At 44.8% G+C, this 20,832-nt stretch overlaps 1 long non-coding RNA gene across 1 annotated transcript in view; it reads left to right on the plus strand.

Annotated features, from left to right (window-relative positions):
- Nucleotides 1-680: 680 nt before the first annotated feature.
- Nucleotides 681-20,832, plus strand: part of LOC132657684 (uncharacterized) — a 33,656-nt gene continuing 13,504 nt past the window's right edge. The window contains exons 1-6 of the long non-coding RNA XR_009596192.1: nucleotides 681-734; nucleotides 1,163-1,358; nucleotides 6,185-6,335; nucleotides 9,379-9,531; nucleotides 10,301-10,467; nucleotides 11,150-11,198. This is a non-coding gene — a long non-coding RNA (uncharacterized LOC132657684). The remainder of the gene's footprint in view (nucleotides 735-1,162; nucleotides 1,359-6,184; nucleotides 6,336-9,378; nucleotides 9,532-10,300; nucleotides 10,468-11,149; nucleotides 11,199-20,832) is intronic.

Raw genomic sequence — 20,832 nt, forward strand, 5'->3', positions numbered from 1 at the left:
ACCAATTATTTTTTTCACTTTACCCAACACTTTAAATTCAAAAGGTGGTAACTTTTGTAACATCTGGGCCATCACTTCTATGTAAACTATGGAACACCTGAGGATCCTGGGTCACATTCCCACCTGGCAACATGGACTGGAGTAACGCTGGCCCTTCCAGCCCATTCCACGGGTGTCAGCCTCCCACCTGGCCCTGGCAAGTGTCTGGTTTGCAGTCCTGGGGCAGGTATTGGCCATAGATCTCAGCACAGTGAGGAGGACGAAGTTGGCCATAGTGATCCCCACTGTTGCATCACCCTAAAAAATGAGACCTTGGAGAGACAGTTCTCTTTCCAATGAGGTCCTTCTGGGCCTGGCCAGATCATCCTGGACCCAAACTTTGCTGGTTGGGGGAGTAAATTTTTTTCAGAGAGGCAAGGCCAGGACTTTATGAGGCCTTCTGAAATGAGGCTGGCATCCTGGCTCCCGGGGTATTAACGGCAAGTGGGTCCTCAGCTGGTAGCTCTTTCTGGAGGCAGGCAGGCCTGCTTTAAATGCAGGGAGAGCTTGTGATTGACTGCCGAGATCCAGTAAACAAAGAAGGTTAAAAAAATAAAGCCGGGCTTCCTGTCTGCCCTTTGCACACTAACAGCCACTGTTTGCCCAGGTTCCACGTGAGTAACACGGGCGCACTGATTTCTATTACACAGAACATTAATAAGAGAAGGCACTGACCCTCGATTTCCGAGAACCAGGTAAATGACGGGGAGGGAAAGGGGCAGAGAAATGGTAGGCAGTTTACACTCCACGACTTGAAGGGGAATGCGTTGCCTATAAAGATGACGGGTGTTGTAGCACGGAGGAAAAAAACATAATTTTTCATTGATGTACGGCAGCAGGGCTGGAAGGAACACAAATAGTACAGTAGATCCATTAAATAGATGACAAGAAACAGTGTTCACATGCACTGACTAAACTGTTTTTGATTCTTTAGTACCAACATGCAGAATGATCCTTACATTATGTTGCCAGGGAAAAACCTTAAAATGCATTTATTTCATAATGTAACTTTCTTGTATTATCATAATAGAGCCATAACGGTTGTTGCAAACACTATGGGGTCTAAAAAAAAAAAAAAAAAAACACCTAAGGAGAGTTATGAAATTGGAAATTTTTTTAAAAGGGAGAAATTTGGAGCATCTCCAAGATTACAGCTGCCAGTGGCGATGGGGAGAGTGGCCGTGATAGCTCATCTTCGGCCTCTCCTTCTGGCCATCCAAGCTCTGGACTCTGAGCTCCGCCTGTCACAGCCAAACAGGACAGGGAGATCATGGGAAAGACAAGCGGAAGACACAGAGCCATCCGCGTGCAGTTACTCGGTGAGAAGGGGGGTTTGCAGGGAGGTACGACAATCACCTTTTTGACTCTTCCAACTCCACCTCCACACGCTTCCCTCCTACTCGTCCACTACCTCTGGCCCTGCAGCCTGCATATCCTATACAGACAATGGGTACAAACGTGACTCCTCCGTAGCATATGCTAAGCACAGGGCCTGGACACGTGTTTGGTGTTCAATGGATGGTTATTAGCATCAGGATTATTCCTTGTCTTCCACACTCTGACCAGCATGATGGGAGCCCACACCCATGGAAATCAGTGGTAGTCAGGGTCTGAACGAGTCCATCCCAGATTGGAACCTTGGTTCTGCTACATCCTCAGGACCTCGAACATGAAAGTTATCCTTATGGCTATTATAGCCAATACACCTGTTCCAGGTACTGTGCTCAGGTGTGTGGCGTGTCCAGCCAACCTGCAGGGACCCCACCTGCAGTGGGTGCAGGCGATCAGGGAGCAGAAGCATAAACTAAGGGTCAGAGGTAAAGGAGGAAAATGAGGGAATCCTGTGTAAGAGGCAGCGTCACGAGACCTGGGATTAAACAGACACACGAGGTGAAGACCTTCTGGCGAAATGAGCAGGTCGATGAAGATGTCTTGTGCAGGTGGGGAGTGTGTTTGCCTGGAGCAGCCAGAGCCCAGCCTAGAAGCTGGGCAGAGAAAGGCTGGTTTAGCGTGGGGAGAGACTGATTCTAAAGCCATGCTTCTGGTCACTCCCACGGCTGCCATGATGGAATGGAAATGGCAGGTGGGACCAGAAAGAAGAGACAAGATGATTTGTTTTCTTCCTTGGATGCCTGGGTGGTTGGTATAAATGTGGGGAAGAAGAGCCAGTTTGGGGGAGGTGATAAGGTCAGGAAGATAGGAGATGAAATGGAGGGTGATGGCCATGGAAGTCCCACCGTCAGTTTTTCGAGGGAATCAGTGAAAATAAAAAGGGGTCAGTAATAGCAGGAACCCACACTCACTGAGGATCTGGTTCCAGCCAGTATGGAGGTGCCCACTGTGCAGCCAACATCTCATCTTGGCCTCACCCCAGTCAGGCAGCACAGTGCCAACCCCGCTTCCTGACCAGGAGGCCCTGGCTCAGAAAAGGTAGCTAAGTCATCCCACTGCACAGGCGATTGGTTATGGAGCTTGAATTCAAACCCAGATATCACAGGCTCCAAAGCTCACTCTGTTAACCAGGACAGTTTCTTCGCCATCTCAGCTTCTCTGTGTGCAGTGGGGAGAGAGGTGACCACCGGGGTGGGAGCCATGAACTTCACAACATGACAGACCCAACAATAACATCACCACAGATGGGCTATTTGGAAAAAATAAAATGCATCTCTTACCATACTCAACACCATCATGAAAAAAATAATCCTAGGCAGATTCAAGATTTAAATGTGGCAAGACAAAACCATAAAATTCCAGATGAAAATCAGATGATCATTTTTGCAGTGACAAGGTGGGATTTACAAAATCGCACCAGATAGAGCTAGACCTACTACCCAGATTATCACCATCACCTGGTCTTGGCTGAAAGGAGCTTGGTCTTCAAGCCTCTTTTATTAAGACACAGATTTAGGCTTCCCTGGTGGCTCAGAGGTGAAGACTCCACCTGCCAGTGCAGGAGACATGGGTTCGACCCCTGATCTAGGAAGACCCCACACGCTGTGGAGTAACTAGGCTCCTGCACCACAACTATTGAGCCTGCACTCTAGAGCCAGCAACTGCAGCTACAGAAGCCTGTGTACCCTACAGCTCATGCTCTGCAGCAGGAGAAGCCCACACAGGGCAACTAGAGAGCAGCCCTGTCTCGTCTGCCACGAGAGAAAGCCTGTGTGTAGCAACGATTACCCAACACAGTCAAAAATTAACTAATTCATTAAATCATCTTTAAAAAAGTAAAAAAGATGCAGATTCTCCCTGAGAAGAGGGATCACATTCTGCAGAAGTAGCTTATTGGCTTTCTTTCCAGTCCAACAGCACACAGGAGAAGGGACAGGCTCTGGGCAAATATGTCTTGATTGGGATGGGGAATGGGAGCCGGGGCAGAGCAGAGGTTATCCTTGGAGTCCTGAGGTGGGAGGGCAGCCCATGGGATTTCAGGGTTGCAGAGGCTATTTCCCTATAGTCCCCACCCGGATTCTACAAATCTTTGCTGAGGTCCTACTGTGTGTCATGCCCTGTGCTGTAGGTGACGAAGTGGTCATTAACAACATAGATATGCTATCTACACAGGGTTCAGTGCAGGCAAGACACTGATGGAAGGTTGTCTGACCCCGTAAGTTATGGACTCAGTCATGTCCTGGCCACAGAATTCCATGCCTTTCCAGGGACGGGAGCCTCTGTGCTGTGCTGTGCTAAGAGGCCTCCATCGTATCCAACTCTTTATGCCCCATGGACTGTATCCCACCAGGCTCCTCTGTCCATGGGAGTCTCCAGGCAAGAAAACTGCAGTAGGTTGCCACGCCCTCTTCCAGGGGATCTTCCTGACCCAGGGATCGAACCCGCATCTCTCATGTCTCCTGCACTGCAGGCGGGTCCTTTACCACTAGCGCCACCTGGGAAGCCTCTGAAGCCGCTCTACCTGACAGCCTCTCTCTTTCACCAGACTTCACAGAAGCTGCCAGTTACTTCTCCACATTTCAATGCAATCAGATCACCTAACTTGGTATAAAAGGGAATCACAACAGGCCTTCGGCAGTGTAGGTAAAATTATTCATAACCCACATAACTGCTGTGGTTTGGCTCTGGTGCTTCAAAAAGGTAACTTCCACACCAGTTTTCAAGCCCCAAATTTCTGTTGGCTGCCTGTAGAGATACAGAGACTTCATTGCCAATCCACAGTCCAAAGAGCAGAAAATGTTTGTGCCCTGTTTTGGTTTTTCTTTTTCTTTTTTTTTTTTTTTTTTGATTTTCCAATGAACATGGTTTGCACTGAATATCTATATCTATATATAGCTTTGCACTGTTTCTTGGTGCCATATGAGTGGTAAACGCCTCAGAACATCATCGCAGGAAATCCAGCAAACAGCCAGACCAAAGCTGGAGAGTCAGCCATGTGACTTCTTGTTATCTGTCCAGAAGCCACTGTAAATTCACTACAAAAAGCAAGCTCCTTGCTCCCAGGAGGAGAAGTGTCGCCGAAAGAAAGTCAGGAGGATGCGGCTTTATTTAATTGAGAGCTAAGTATCTTCGGGATTGCCCTCTCCTAAGGAAGGGCACTTTGCTGTACAAGCATGTCAATGCCTCCTTGGTGGTCTGTCCCCTGATTTAGCCCAGCTCCCCGCTCTGAATTATAGGTTCCTCTTTGGTTTGCAGAGACACTACCTGCCAAGGCAGTATTTGGGTTTCCAACACCATTCCCCATACCCTCGAGCCCCTCACGCCCACTTCTCCCCCTCAATCAGATACTCAGAGGCCCCCACTCGGAGTCACAGAGACTCGCAACGTATTAAGATGGCAATATCATCTTATTGGCTATTAACACAAATGTGCCAATAAACGTAGTGCATAAAAATTATACATATTCCCTTGGAGTCCATAATCCTGAGCTGCTATGGCTAATGCAGAACACACTTCCCAAAAGTAGTGCTGGAAGTCACAATGTACAAATTGAATTTTAAATAAATTTCCTGAAACAACACCAATGGCTCTAGCCACTCGAGCTATACATATTTGCTAAAAATAAAATACAGAGTAGTCATGCCCATCCCAGACCCTAAGGGATGGGGCTGGTGGGCATGTATGTTACTGCCTTGCCCGTTGTTTTGGGGGAGTCTCACTACACATGCATTTGGGTGCAATTATCAAAACAACCCAATAAATTCCCCTTAAGGGTTTCCCCTAATTATCAGGTATCATCAAGTTCCAAAGAAGTCAGCTTGTCTTCACCTCACTCTCCATCACAGAAGGAGATGCTAATTGCATTATCGCCTTGCCAACACCCTCAGAAATGCCGCAGTGATCGCTAGCCGTCTACCACAGAGTCAGAGTTGGCCCAAATTCTGAACCAAACAGTGAAGTCATTCCCAATCCCACTGTCTGCAAACACGAAAAATACAAGACAGTCACCATAGAAAAGGGGGCTCTGGGATACTTGAAAACAGACCTGCCCCCATACAACTGGGGGTGGGCAACACTCCACAATATGTCCAGCTGGTTGGGCTCTGGGATCCAACACTCACACACCCATACGCAGGCACACGCATGGGCAAAACAGTGGAAAACTGAAGCGCCCCAAGCCTGGTCATTTCACTCACCCACCCCCAGCCCCAAAACTCTCTGAGTCCTTGACCGAGATGGTAGTCCAAGGAAGAAAATCACAGTGAAGCTGAGTTGTCTTATTGAAGGTTTATCAGCATGCCTTCTTTCTTAGATAAGTAAGTGCTCATAGACTCTTTTACATGGTATTTGCAGCAGAGACCAAAACCAAAAATAGTTTGCCCTTATTCACTCAACTTATTTCTTTAAACGCATGAAGTGAGATTGTGATTTTCCTAGGTGTATTTCCCTTGACTCATTCAACCAGGTATCCAACTATCAAAATCCTTCAGTTCTTCAAGTCCCATCTCAAACCCCAACCTTTCTCGGCCCCATGAGAACAGAGGTTAGCTGTTGAACTTTATACTATAGAGTCCTTTCCTTTGAAAGAGTTCTTGAGGAGAGCCCAGTGCTCAAGGGAAAAAAAGGGGACTGGTGCAGATGACCAGACAATTCTCAGTAGAAAAAATATACATATTCAGTAGACAGATGAAAACGCATTTTATCCCCATCATAAGAGAAATTCCAATTCTAAGTAGTTTCATCTATCAAACAGGCAGCTTTGTAAAGATCATCTCCTGTTTGGAAAGGAAGCCTGCCACTCTTCCGCGTGGTTCAGAGGACAAATCTTCCCTGGAGATAAATTCTTCAAATTAAAGGGGCCTCACCATAGAGGACTTCTTCACCATAGAGGAATCCACCGTAAGGTAAAAGCAGAGATGCACCCCATGGTTTATGTTCAAGTATATTTGTCACAACTGCACTGGTAAGGGCAAAAAGTTAGAAACAACTCCGCGTGTGTGTGTGTGCGTGTGCACGCATATATGTGCATGTCTGACTCTTTGCGACCCCATGGACTGTAGCCCGCCAGACTCCTCTGTCCATGGAATTTTCCAGACCAAACTACTGGCGCAGGTTGCCATTTCCTTCTCCAGGGGATCTTCCAGACCCAGGAATGGAACCTGCATCTTTTGCATCTCCTGCGTTGGCAGGCAGATTCTTTACCAATTGAGCCACCAGGGAATGTTTCCCAAAAGGGAAATGGTTAAATAAAATGGTACAAAACCATAAGATGCAATTCTGTTAATTCTTTTTTTTTTAATTGGAGTATAGTTGCCTTACAATATTGTGTTAGTTTCTCCTGTACAACTAAGTGAATCGGTTGTAAGTATACATATGTCCCCTCTCTCTCGAGCCTGCCTCCCAGCCCCACCCCCATCCCACCCTTCTAGGTCATCACAGAGCACCAAGCTGAGCTCCTTGTGCTAGACAGCAGCTTCCCATTAGCCATTTTACACATGATGGTGTATATATTGTCAATTCGAATCTCCTAATTCATTCCTCTACCCTCTTCCCCTCCTGTGGCCTCATGTCTGCTCCCTGCACCTGCCTCTCTATTCCTGCCCTACAAATACGTTCATCTATACCATTTTTCTAAGGTTCCTAAAATTTAAAAAAAAAAAGTTTGTGAACACCATTAAGTACACGGGAAATGTATACAGTATGTTAAGGGGGAAAAGCGAGACATAAAAACGGTATAGTATAGTAGAAACCCAGTTTGGGAAAAAATAATAATAATAATACATCTAAATGCTCATGGGCCTGTGAAGAAATCCATAAAAATTTTAACCATGTTCATCTCTGGGTAGTGGGCATTACAGGCAATTTTTATTTACTTCTGGAAACTTCCCTGTATTTTCATATGTTCACAAATAAATGTACATTTCTCCTCTATTCAGAAAGCAATGATTTGCTTTTGCTCTTAACATTCACTGAGCCCCCTGTGGCACTTGCTATTGGAGAGACTGACAGCAAATTGCCCATTGTGACCCCACTTCTGGGGGAACTCGCTCTGACTTCTCCTCCAGACTTGGTCTCCCCCAGGAGGATTCAGTCCTCCTCCTCCCTTGCTCTTGACCCAAGGTCTATGGGCTCAGTTCCTTATTGCTGTTGTTTGCCTCCAATCTGACCACTTAGCCTGTACCAAAAATTCCCAGACAAGCTGCCTTGCTTTCCTGGGGCAGGCACCCAACACCCACACACACTGTCCACAAGAAAAAAAAAAGTCAGCCTCAGCTGGGCTGTCCTGGCTCTCCTGTGTGGTGTCCCATGGACCACAGTGGTCTTGTCAAAGGAGGCAGCCATGGCTTTGACAGGTACCCTTGGGTTTGTCACACTCTCTATCACATTTAACCATGAGCCCAGTGTTCAACCACATCTAACCATGAACCATGAACTCAAGGCTGGAACTCCCATCAGAAGGGCCTTCCAGGTGATCTGCTCATGGAAGGAGCGGGAACCGGAAGGAAACAGGCAGAGACAGTGGACAGATGGAAGTAGGAGGTTCGAGAAACCCTCCTTGGTCCTGCTGGAAAATTGGCTGCTGTGCACTCAGGATGTGCACAGGCTTCATCCTGGGAGTTTCCCAATATGCACTTGTCATAACATAGAGTGGGGATGCTGCTGCTACGTGCTGTCCCATCAGGGAGACTCTATCCTGGGTAGCCTAGAAATGGAGAGGAGAATCTGCTGGTCCCTTGGTCAGGGTCTCAAACCTTCTGTGGCCCTTGTGGCCTCATTGTGCCACCAAATGATTATGATTCTAGAGATGAGCAGAGATATAGCAATCTATCCCATCACTAGAGTCAAACAGGCTATGCCAGACTCCGGGTCATTCTCTAATGCAGTGCCTTCCCAGCAGGCTAGCAAGGAAATTGTAGCTTTTTTCTAATTTGACTTTGCATAGCACATTGACTTTCAACCCTACCTCCCGAGTACATGAGGATGGGCCATAGCGTTCTGTCCTACAGTATCCACTTCCCCATCCTGCCTGGCCTCTGGAATGACTCTCAGAGCCCTGGATACCATGCCCCTCCCTCACACCCTCCCTCCCCCTCCCGTGGCCAGCAGTGGGACACCAGTTTTTCATGATGGCAGCACAGCCCTGCACCATGCATAGCAGGGTCCTGCCACCAGAGCCGGCCAGAGATGGGAGGGGCCCCCGAAGAAGGGAGAGAAACAGATGACCTTTCCACCCTCTGATGAATGTGCTTGTTACATAATAAACACTCAGCAGCCAGAAGCTCCTCCCCAGACAGCTTTGAAAATGGCAATTTTAGCCCCGGGAGCTTCCAGAGGGGCACAGGTTCGGGCCAGGCTCTCTCTCTGGCTGGTTTGTAGAGGCAAATCTGTCACCCATTCTGACCCACAAAATGTCAAGGAGACTGGTCCATGCAGGTGAGTTCCGGTTAATGGCCTCCTCCAGTCCTAAAGGAGCATGGATGGCAGGTACAGGACCGCTCTGTTCTCCCCAGGGAGCCAGGTGTTAAGGAAAGTGTTAGTCACTCAGTTGTGTCTGACTCTTTGCAACCCCATGAATACAGCCCAACAGGCTCCTCTGTCCATGAAATTCTGCAGGCAAGAATACTGGAGTGGGTTGCCATTTCCTTTTCCAGGGGATCTTCCCAACCCAGGGATCAAACCTGGGTCTTGGGCATTACAGGCAGATTTTTGTACCATCTGAGCCACCAGGGAACCCCAAGACTTCTGACCTAAGAACCAGGAGATAACAGATCACCTCCAACAGGTTGTGATCGATCACTCATGGGAATGCCTGTCTCACCAAGCTTTCAGAGGAAGCTCGCCTGGGACAGAGTTATCGGCATCCAAGGTGAGACAGCAACAGGGTTTCACCCCATCCCAGCAATTTCTGACGAGATACTGCTGCCTTTCAACTGTCTCCACCAACAGGGTCAGCCCTGCTCCCTGGCCTCCACTGAAGTTAGCCTGACACACTGGGAGCCTCGAAACAAATTAAATGAGGCGAGGAGGCCATGCGGCGAACATTCCATTATGGACCCTCTGCTCCCTTCCACGAGTGACTCACACAATCACTTTTAGGAGGTGAGGCATCTTATTGAATCAACACTTAATCTCCGTGCCTTGTCTTGGAGGAGGGGGGAGGGACGGTGGGTGCATTATCCCTGATCCTTCTATTTTCTGAGACCCTCACTGGAGACAGTCTGCTGGTGGTGGGGGCGGGGAGAATTGTGGGGAACCTTGACCCTGTTCCAGGTAAGAGTCTGATTTACAGTTCGTTGTGCTTTCTAACGAATAATTTTTATATAATAATTCCACCAGTGAGCACCAAACCTTCTTCTTGGGAATGCAATTAAGGGAAAAATTAGCAATAAATTGTTTTCAGTACTTAACCCAGCTCCAAATTTATGGTTGCGGCAATTTATTGTTTCAGAGGCCTGAAAAATGGCAATGAATTTTGTCCCATTGGCTGTCATTCACCCTCGAAACGGAAATGTAAATAAAAAACCGTTCAGGGCCTTGGGTTTTCCGGCTCCTTACAAACCTCAAAACCTTAAGCCCCTCCAGCCAGTTCCCACGACGGATCCCCCAGCCTTAGAAACAGAGCGATATGCTCCCGGTCTGCAGGCAGGCGGCTCCTCTCCTTCTGCGGCCCCGCGCGCCGCCCCATGCAGGACGCACGGCGCAGAATGAGTGTAAATGAGAAAACACTGACTTCGCTCCTGACGGCGATGCAGGATGTATCCGTTTACCCTATAAATAAGCACTGATCACCTCCATTTTATTGAACTCATTTTCCAGGCAAGCAGAGACCACAAGATTCTTCAGCACATTTTCTCTTTACACCCTCTAGGACGGCTGCTAGTGTCAACTCCGACAGATTTATAGCCCATTCATTCATGGGAACAAAAACCCTGCCACGGCTGGTCATGGGACACGCAATAGCAGTTAGTTCAGAAGATAACAGCGGCAATACCTCACCTCTCCATTCAGGACTACAGAGCCGGCACCACTTTGGAGGTAATAAATGCTTCTTCTTGGGCGATTGGAGTCGTAATCCAGAAATCGCTGTGGTGGGCCTCCCCCCACCCCCGGCTCCGCCTCCAGGGGAACCTGCTTGTCCCCACTCTACCCCAGCCTTAACTCCAGCCCCGCGTCTGCCCCACAAGGGACTGGCAAGGGGCTGACAGCAGCGCCTTGTGGAACCAAAAAGGACACTCAGCCTCTTGCTTCCAGTCCGCTCGACATGGGCTGTGGCTATTCTGTAGGACTCAAGCAATACTGCAAAGCCGAGAAGGCTGACTGCTTACTCGTGGTGAGTGGCAATGCAGGCATGCACATTTACTCCAGTGTGCCAGATGCCCTCTGCGGCCCCCAGCCTGGGCACACATTACCTCCCCGTATCCTCTCTCAAGCAGCAAATAAGAATGACCAAGGGACCACACTTTCTTAACAGACCCAATAGCGGCCAAGGGTGCTCCCAGGTGGAGCCCATGAACCCAATGAAGAATCAAAGGCAGGTTGGGTCTGACCTTAGAAATGGGTCAGAAACATCAGAGCTGGGGCGCAAGCCCAGTCCCCACAACAGGACGAAGCTGGTCTGACTAGTTCACGTCTGTCCCCAGAGCCTGAAACGAGCCAGGTACAAAGCAAACACAAAACAAGCATATGTTGAATAAACCATTGTTTTGTTTTCTTTAAGCGAACAATCTGGAAAAGAATAAAGACAAATGAGGAATCTGAAGCTTAAGGTAAGGACAAAGAAGCCACAACTATGGTTAAGCATTCTGTCTCATTTTGAAGTCAGCTTCAACCACTTCCAAGCCTCAGTTTACTTATCTGTAAAAATGGGGGTATTAACTATACCTAACTCAGAGTATTATTGTTAGAATTAAATGATATATACAATATATTAAATGATACATAATGCATGAATATACAATAAATTATCATAAATGTTTATATACATAGATATGTATATAAAGGGCTTCCCAGGTGACGCTAGTGGTAAAGAACCCACTTGCCAACAAAGGAGACTTAAAGGGACATGGGCCTGATCCCTGGGTCAGGAAAACCCCCTGGAGGAGAGCATGACAACCCACTCTACTGTTCTTGCCTGGAGAATCCCATGGACAGAGGAGCATGACAGGTGGCAGGCTACAGTCCATAGGGTCACAGAGTCAGACATGACTGAAGTGACTTAGCACAGCACAGCAGATATGTTATCAAATAAGTTCAGTTCAGTTCAGTCGCTCAGTCGTGTCCGACTCTTTGCGACCCCATGAATCGCCGCAGGCCAGGCCTCCCTGTCCATCACCAACTCCCGGAGTTCACTCAGACTCATGTCCATCGAGTCAGTGATGCCATCCAGCCATCTCATCAAATAAGTTAAATTAGTGTAATTGGAGAAACAAAAGATTCACACAAGACAATGTAAGATCAGTAGAAGAGAGAAGATCATTGAGCACCAGATGAGGCTTCCAGGCTCGTGCCTTCAGGTTTTGAAACCTCCCACAGGACACACCTCCGTACTCCGTGGCCTGTTTTCTTTAGAGATGTGTTGTTTGTGGCTGTTATTCTAGGGTTCTGACAGTTAAAGAAAGAAAGAAACTGTTAGTTGCTCAGTCGTGTCTTTTTGTGACCCTATACACTGTAGCCCACCAGGCCCCTCTGTCCATGGAATTCTCCAGGCAAGAATACTGGAGTGGGTTGCCATTTCCTTCTCCAGGGGATCTTCCCAACCCAGTGACTGAACCGGGCTCTCCTGCGTTGCAGACAATTAAACACCAAAGCAAGAACCTAATAGTCTTCCCTCAGGGATCCACCCACCTTCACCCATGGGTCACCCTCCTTGGAATCCAGGTGAGAGAGGAGTGTGAAGAGCCAGCGGGTCCAGGGCAGGTCATTGAGATGGAAGTTGAGAGCTTCCAGAATGTAGAAAGTGCCAGAGAGAGAAACCAAGGTTAAGCTCTGAAGGAAAACGCAAAATTCAGGGGGCAGGGGAGCTTATGAAAAAGCATAGAAAATGACACTGGGCATCAGTTGCTGTAAGTACATTCTTTGCTAATCAATCAGCTTTTATTGTGACGCCTCCAGCTCAGCTCATAACGCAGGGAAGCAGCCTCAGCAGCAGTTTAAAATGTTTCCAGTTTAATAATCCCTGCTAATTGAAAGCAGCTCAGAAACAGGGGTAAGGTTGGGGGTTGGGGACACTCTAGCACAGTTGATGGTAACAGAGCTGTTCCTACAGGGCGCAAAATAACCTTTGATGCTGGAGGGAAACCCTGCTTCCCCAGCCCTAAACAACTAATTCCTACAACTGTCTGCTTTGGCGCTGGATCCTTCCTGTGTTTTAATTGTGTAACGTTATGGCCGCGAATTGTTGTGAAACCTTTTATCTATGGAAAATTAACCACCCCCTGCTGCAAAAACTAAATATTTTTTTTTCTTCAAAAGAGAAGTACATTCATTTTTATAATTGTTCTTTCCTTTCAAATCACCTAATATGACAAATGCTGGGTGACATTATAGTTCATCTGCTAAAGAGTGCCTTTATGAGTTGAGGCTTCGATGCTTTAATGGAGAAATTGCCTGATTTAAGTAAATCATGTCACCTTCACCCTTGCAATCATATTTGTTGCTGACGTCTGCTGACCTAACCTGCAGAGCAAAAACAAAAACCCATTTACATTTCCCGGCTGAGATATTTGGTTCACATGATGTACAAATAGGTCATAATGAAGAGTGATTTTAGCACACGGCAAAGGTACAATTTAAGGATACTTTTGACAGTTTTTACACATACAAAATTATTCAGTGTTGTAATTTAAACGATAGAAGACAGACTTTTAGCACAAAAAGCCTCTAATTCCTCAGCCCAGGTCTCTTTGACTTCCGTGGCAGAGCTACATTTGAGGATGCAGGTACAGCAAAGAGATGTCATCTGTTTGATGTGCCAAGAATCAGCTGGGTCCCTCCCTCTTCCCTTGGGTATACGCAAATCTATCCTAGAACATGGATTCGGGTACCCAGATCTTGATACCTGGTCCTGCTCTCCATGACACCCATTCTCCCCTTCATACAGCAAGGAATCCATACTTATTTGTTCAGTGAATAAATGAGCATCCAAAATTTGGAAAACAAACTTTAAAAACATCAACCACTATGCAAGTATAAATGCAAGTGTGCATTTCTCTAATGACGGAGATTAACAAACATCACGGGAAGCAGACACTCATCACTCAGACCTTGTCCTCCTTGAAACTGATTCTCCTCAGCAAATGTTTATTCAGCCAGTTTTGTGCACAGGGGTAGGGAGAGACATTCCCCTCATTTTCTCTCTGCTTCTTCTCAACCCAGTGGAAGTCTCTGTGTATTAAAAATATAATCACGTCCTTTACTTTTCTTCGAAGGAAACCAAGCTTTTAAGTGCGCTTCTTGAAATCTAGAAGAGGCTAGAGATCTTATCAGGCAGCAAAGTATAGTTCCTTTAGTAACAAAATTTACAAAGTAAAAGCCGCTCAGTCGTGTCCGACAGTCCATGGAATTCTTCAGGCCAGAATACTGGACTGGGTTGCCTTTCCCTTCTCCAAGGGATCTTCCCAACCCAGGGATCAAACCCAGGTCTCCTGCATTGCAGGCAGATTCTTTACCAGCTGAGCCACAAGGGAAGCCCAAGAATACTAGAGTGGGTAGCCTATCCCTTCTCCAGCCAATCTTTCCAACTCAGGAATCGAACTGGGGTCTCCTGCATTGCAGATGGTTTCTTTACCTACTGAGCTATCAGGGAAGCCCAACAAAATTTAAAAGCTATATGTAAACCTATTTGGTTAAATTTTTTGTTTTGCTGAAATAAACTATATATTTAGCTGAGTTTTGCCATATAGTAGCAGTCTATCTAAAAGACACTATAAAATTATAAGGCATTACAAGTGTTATGTTGCTCTAAACAAGGAGACTTTGAGCTTATAATCAGTGCCTCTAAAATAGTAGTCATGCTTCTTTCTCAAACTTCCATCTACCACCACCACTACCCAAGATGATTTGGGGGGAGGGGGGTTGGTGTATTTTTTTTTAATTTTTAATTTATTAATTAAATTTTTTAATTTCTAAAGAAATTAGGAATAAAGAATTTTTAAAGTTTTCATTTTAATCCTTTTAATTTTAATTTAAAAAAATTTGGGATATTTACATTTTATCCTTAATCAAGGACTAGGCTTAGAGAAGTAAATTTCTTTCTTGGAATAACAGATTTATTTCTCCAGAAAATGATACTGGCACCACATCACGTGTGAGCAGTTAGAGCTCTACTTACAATCATGGTAGGAGGTGGGCTGGCTGGGCCGAAACCAGAGATACCCTAGGACTGGACACACTTTGGTGTTCGTGGTAGAGTCAGCAAAAGACTGAAAGACAGAAGCAGTGCCTGGTCCCAGCTCCTCCCAGCCAGACCTCCCACCTCCCAGCCAGACCTCCCAGACCCAAGGCATCCCTGGGAAGCCCTCCATTCCTTTCAGACTGGAAAGAAGATGCTCTGGGAGGTGGTTTGCCGATCATGGTGTCAGGGTCAAGAAGAAGAACATCCATGTCCATAATGACACCCTGGGATTCTGGTGGCCAGGAGCCCCTTCCCAGATCGTCACAGTCACTGGATGACCACACTGCACGTACAGACACATCATGAGACACAGGCTTGTTTAATCTTCTGGGTCTAGAGTTTTAAAGAGTTCTCTGAATTCACCCTGAAGATACAAGGAAAGAGAAGCAAAGCATTTTTTTAACTTTGTATTTTATATTGGGGTGTAGCCAGTTTACAGACAATGTGGTGATAGTTTCAGGTGAGCAGGGAAGGGACTCAGCCGTATATACACATGTATCCATTCTCCCCCAAACTCCCTCCCATCCAGGCTGCCACATAACATTGAGCAGAGTTCCACCTGCTAGACAGTGGGTCGTTTTTGGTTATCCACTTTAAATATAGCAGAGAGTGCAGGCAACCATAAGTCCTCTCTAAGTCTGTCTGTTTTTTAAGTAAGTTCATTTATATCATTTCTTTTTAGATTCCACATATACGGGCTGGCATATGATACTTTTCCTTCTCTGAGTTACGTCATTCTATAACAGTCTCTAGGTCCATCCATGTAGAAGCAGGACAAATGAAACAAGAAAATAAATAATACTAACATAATATAACCCTTAGAATAAAACGTATATCCATAAATCCATGTTGATATCTGTAAATAATTGAATAAATAGACAAATGGGGGAAGAGGACAGCTCTTCCTTACTATAGAATTTTCATTCAAAAGTATAGACAGAATAATGGAAATAGAAAGTCACCATTAAACAAACAAGATGGAGAAGCTCTATACAGTCAGCGAAAACAAGACCAGGAACTGACTGGCTCAGATCATGAACTCCTTCTTGGAAAATTCAGACTTAAATAGAAGAAAATAAGGAAAACCACTAGGCCATTCAGGTATGGCCTAAATCAAATCCCTTACAAGTATACAGTGGAAGTGACAAATAAATTCAACAGATTAGATCTGATGGACAGAGTGCCAGAAAAAATATGGACAGAGGTTCATAACATTGTACAGGAGGCGGTGATCAACTTTATCCCCAAGAAAAAGAAATGCAAAAAAGTAAAATAGTTGTCTCAGAAGGGCTTACAAATACCTGAGAAAAGAAGAGAAGCAAAAGGCAAAGGAGAGAAGGAAAGTTATACCCGTCTGAATGCACAGTTCCAAAGAATAGTAAGGAGAGAAAAGAAAGCCTTCCTAAGTGAACAGTGCAAAGGAACAGAGAGAACAATAGAATGCAAAAGACTGGAGATCTCTTCAAGAAAATTAGAGATACCAGGGAAATTTTCATGCAAAGATGGGCATGATAAAGGACAGAAACAGCAAATACCCAACAGAAGCATAAGAGGTTAAGTAGAGGTGGCAAGAATACACAAAAGACCTATACAGAAAAAAGATCTTAATGACCCAGATAACCACGATGGTGTGATCGCTCACTTAGCGCCAGACATCTTGGAGTGCAAAGTAAAGTGGGCATTAGGAAGCACTACTATGAACAAAGCTAGTGGAGGTGATGGAATTCCAGCTGAACTATTTCAAATCCTAAAAGATGATGCTGTTAGAGTGCTGCACTCGATATGCCAGCAAATTTGGAAAACCCAGAGGTGGCCACAGGGCTGAGAAAGGTCAGTTTTTATTCCAATCCCAAAGAAGGGCAATGCCAAAGACTATTCAAACTACCTCACTCATTTCACATACTAACAAAGTAATGCTCAAAATTCTCCAAGCCAGGCTTCAACAATACGTGAACCAAGAACTTCCAGATGTTCAAGCTGGATTTAGAAAAGGCAGAGGAACCAGGGACCAAATTGCAAACCTCCACAGGATCATAGAAAAAGCAAGGGAATTCCAAAAACACATCTGCTTCATTTGACTATGCTAAAGCATTTGACTGTGTGGATCACAACAAACTGTGGAAAATTCTTAAATAGGTGGGAATACCACACCACCTTACCTGTCTCCTGAGAAATCTGTATGCAGGTCAAGAAACAACAGTTAGAACTAGACAAAGAACAACAGACTGTTTCCAAACTGAGAAAGGAGTACCTCAAAGCTGAATATTGCCACCCTGCTTAATTAATTTATATGCAGAGTGCAGCATGCGAAATGCCAGTCTAGATGAAGCACAAGCTGGAATCAAGATTTCTGGGAGAAATATCAATAATTTCAGATATGTAGATGACACCACCTTTATGGCAGAAAGTAAAGAACTAAAGAGCCTCTTGATGAAGGTGAAAGAGGAGAGTGAAAAAGCTGTCTTAAAATTCAACATTCAAAAAACTAAGATCATGGCATCTGGTCCCATCACTTCATGGCAAATAGATGGGGAAACAGTGGAAACAGTGGCTGACTTTATTTTCTTGAGCTCCAAAATCACTGCAGATGGTGACTGCAGCCATGAAATTAAAAGATATTTGCTCTTTGGAAGAAAAGCTATGACAAATCTAGACAGTGTATTAAAAAGCAGAGACATTACTTTTTCAATAAATATCTGTCTAGTCAAAGTTATGGTTTTTTCAGTAGTCATGTATGGATGTGAGAGATGGACAATAAAGAAGGCTGAGTGCCAAAGAATTGATGCTTTGGAAGTGTGGTGTTGGAGAAGACTCTTGAGAGTCCATTGGACTGCAGGGAGATCAAACCAATCAATCCTAAAGGAAATCAAACCTGAACATACATTGAAAGGATTGATGCTGAAACTCCAGTACTTTGGCCACCTGATGCAAAGAGCCGACTCATTAGAAAAGACCCAGATGCTGGGAAAGACTGAAGGCAGGAGGAGAAGGGGATGGCAGAGGACAAGATGGTTGGATGGCATCACCAACTCAATGGACAAATATGAACACGCTCCAGGAGATGGTGAAGGACAGGGAAGCCTGGTGTGCTGCAGTCCATGGGGTCACAAAGAGTCAGACATGACTGAGGGACTGAACAACAACAAATTAAACAAATATTATGGTAATAATTTTTTCACTTAAAAAAAACACTTTAATTCATTGTCTCCCCTTATATAGACTGTCTTTTCATTTTATTACTTGATTTCTTGCTGTGAAGAAGATTTGAGTTTAATGTAGTCTCATTTGTTGACTTTTGCTTTTATTGTTTATGCTTTTGGTATCATGTCCAAAAAAATCATTGCCAAGACCAATTTCAATGAGCTTCTTCCCAACATTTTCTTCTTGCAATTTTATACTATCAACTCTTATGTTTGAATCTTGCATTCAAGTTAACTGGGGGGCATGGTGTGACATAAAGGTCCAATTTCACTGTTCTGTATGTGAATATCTACATTTCCCAGCAACATTTGTTGAAGAGACCATCCTTTCCTCTTTGGGTATTCTTGTCTCCCTTGCCAAATATTCAGTTCAGTTCAGTCGATTAGTTGTGACCAACTCTTTGCAACCCCATGGGCTGCAGAACACCAGGTATTAGTTGACTCTATATGCCAAAATTTTATTCTGGGCTTTCTATTCTGTTCCATCTGTTGATCAGTCTACTTTTGTGCCAGTACCATACAGTTTTTATTGCTATGGCTTTGTAGTATAGTTTGAAATTAGGAAACATGATACCTGGAACTTTGTTCTTTCTTCTCAAGATTGCTTTGGCTACTTGAGGTCTTCTGTGGTTTCACACAAATTTTAGGATTGTTTCTCCTATGTATATGTATAGTTAAGTTAACTTTGCTATATAGCTGAAACGAACACAACATTGTAAATCAACAACACTCCAGCATAAAATAAAAATTTTTTTAGAAAGAAAACATCCCATCAAATGGGACATTTAAGCCTGTGAATATTTGCTTTTCAATGTGGTAGCAATTGATAAATCTCTGCTGTGCTTTATTGCAATGTCCAAAATACCCACGTATGTGCTTAGATTCTGTAGTAATTTACTAACAAAGGATGCTACTTGGGTATCAGCAGTTCCTCTTCTGGCACTCGGGTCTAAGAGTTAATATTCGTGCAGATGTCACAGTGACCAGCTCTAGGGAGGGACAGGGAAGCTGTTCTCCTGCCACATGTCCTGTCACTGTGCCCAGGTGCTGCTGCTTCTAGGCTGCTGTTGCCCCCAGTGCCAAGCTGAGTCCAAGTACCAGGCCACGCTGCTACCCAGTGTCACTTCTCTGCTCAGGTACATGCTCCATCGTTCCATCAGTCTTCATTTACAAAATACAGTGCCAAGAATAAATTATTAGGAACTTTGAAAAATTTGAAAATTATTAAGAATGCTTCAGCATGGCATTGGCATACCCAGAATTTGATCATATGCCTGTGAAACCAGCTCTGCATGCAGATCTCTATTTTGGAGGTTATTTATGGAAGACCATTTTTTTTTTTTTTGTCGAAATTTATTTATTTTAATTGGAGGCTAATTACTTTACAATATTGTATTGGTTTTGCCATACATCAACATGAATCTGCCACAGGTGTACACGTGTTCCCCATCCTGAACCCCCCTCCCACCTCCCCTCCCCATACCATCCCTCTGGGTCATCCCAGTGCACCAGCCCCGAGCATCCAGTATCATGCATTGAACCTGGACTGGTGATTCGTTTCATGTATGATATTATACATGTTTCAATGCCATTCTCCCAAATCATCCCACCCTCGCCCTCTCCCACAGAGTCCAAAAGACTGTTCTATACATCTGTGTCTCTTTTGCTGTCTCACATACAGGGTTATCATTACTATCTTTCTAAATTCCATATATATGCGTTAGTATACTGTATTGGTGTTTTTCTTTCTGACTTACTTCACTCCGTATAATCAGCTCCAGTTTCATCCACCTCATTAGAACTGAGTCAAATGTATTCTTTTTAATAGCTGAGTAATACTCCATTGTGTATATGTACCACAGCTTTCTTATCCATTCATCTGCTGATGGACATCTAGGTTGCTTCCATGCCCTGGCTACTATAAACAGTGCTGCGATGAACATTGGGGTACACGTGTCTCTTTCAATTCTGGTTTCCTCGGTGTGTATGCCTAGCAGTGGGATTGCTGGGTCATAAGGCAGTTCTATTTCCAGTTTTTTAAGGAATCTCCACACTGTTCTCCATAGTGGCTGTACTAGTTTGCATTCCCACCAACAGTGTAAGAGGGTTCCCTTTTCTCCACACCCTCTCCAGCATTTATTGCTTGTAGGCTTTTGGATCGCAGCCATTCTGTACCTCACTGTGGTTTTGACTTGCATTTCTCTGATAATGAGTCATGTTGCGCAGCCTTTCATGTGTTTGTTGGCCATCTGTATGGGAAGACCATTCTTCTGAACGTGTCAGTCCACTACTCTGCCTTCGCTCACAGATCCCGGAGCTCTGTCCATATTCGCGCACACAGAGCTGCCTCATCCCTTTAAGTTGCTGCACAGAGTTCTATACCGTCACTGCCCTGCTGATGGACATTTCATTGTTTTCAGTGTTTCATACTGTATCACACACTATTCTGCAATCAACATCCTTGTGCATTTTTATGTTATTGCTTCTCTGGGATATATACCAAGAAGTGGAAGTACTTAGAGGTTTGTTTGTTTTTTAATTAAATACGTCTACCTTTTATAGAATTGTTGCTATGGGTCAGGCAGTATGCTAGGTGTTTTTAAAAAAACAATCTCATTTACTGCTCTTACCATTTTATAAGTGAGAAATCTAAGACTCAAAGAAGCCAAGTAAGTTGCTCAGGATATATAGTCAGTGAAGAGAAAATCAGAATTTTTATACCAGGCAGCTGGACTCCAGTACTTGTGATCCTGACTGCTTTGCTGCTCTGCCCATTGTGTGTATTTATGAATGAGTTTGCATTTATGA

The sequence above is a fragment of the Ovis aries genome, chromosome 14 (genome assembly GCF_016772045.2).
Source record: "Ovis aries strain OAR_USU_Benz2616 breed Rambouillet chromosome 14, ARS-UI_Ramb_v3.0, whole genome shotgun sequence".
Taxonomy (NCBI): Eukaryota; Metazoa; Chordata; class Mammalia; order Artiodactyla; family Bovidae; genus Ovis; species Ovis aries.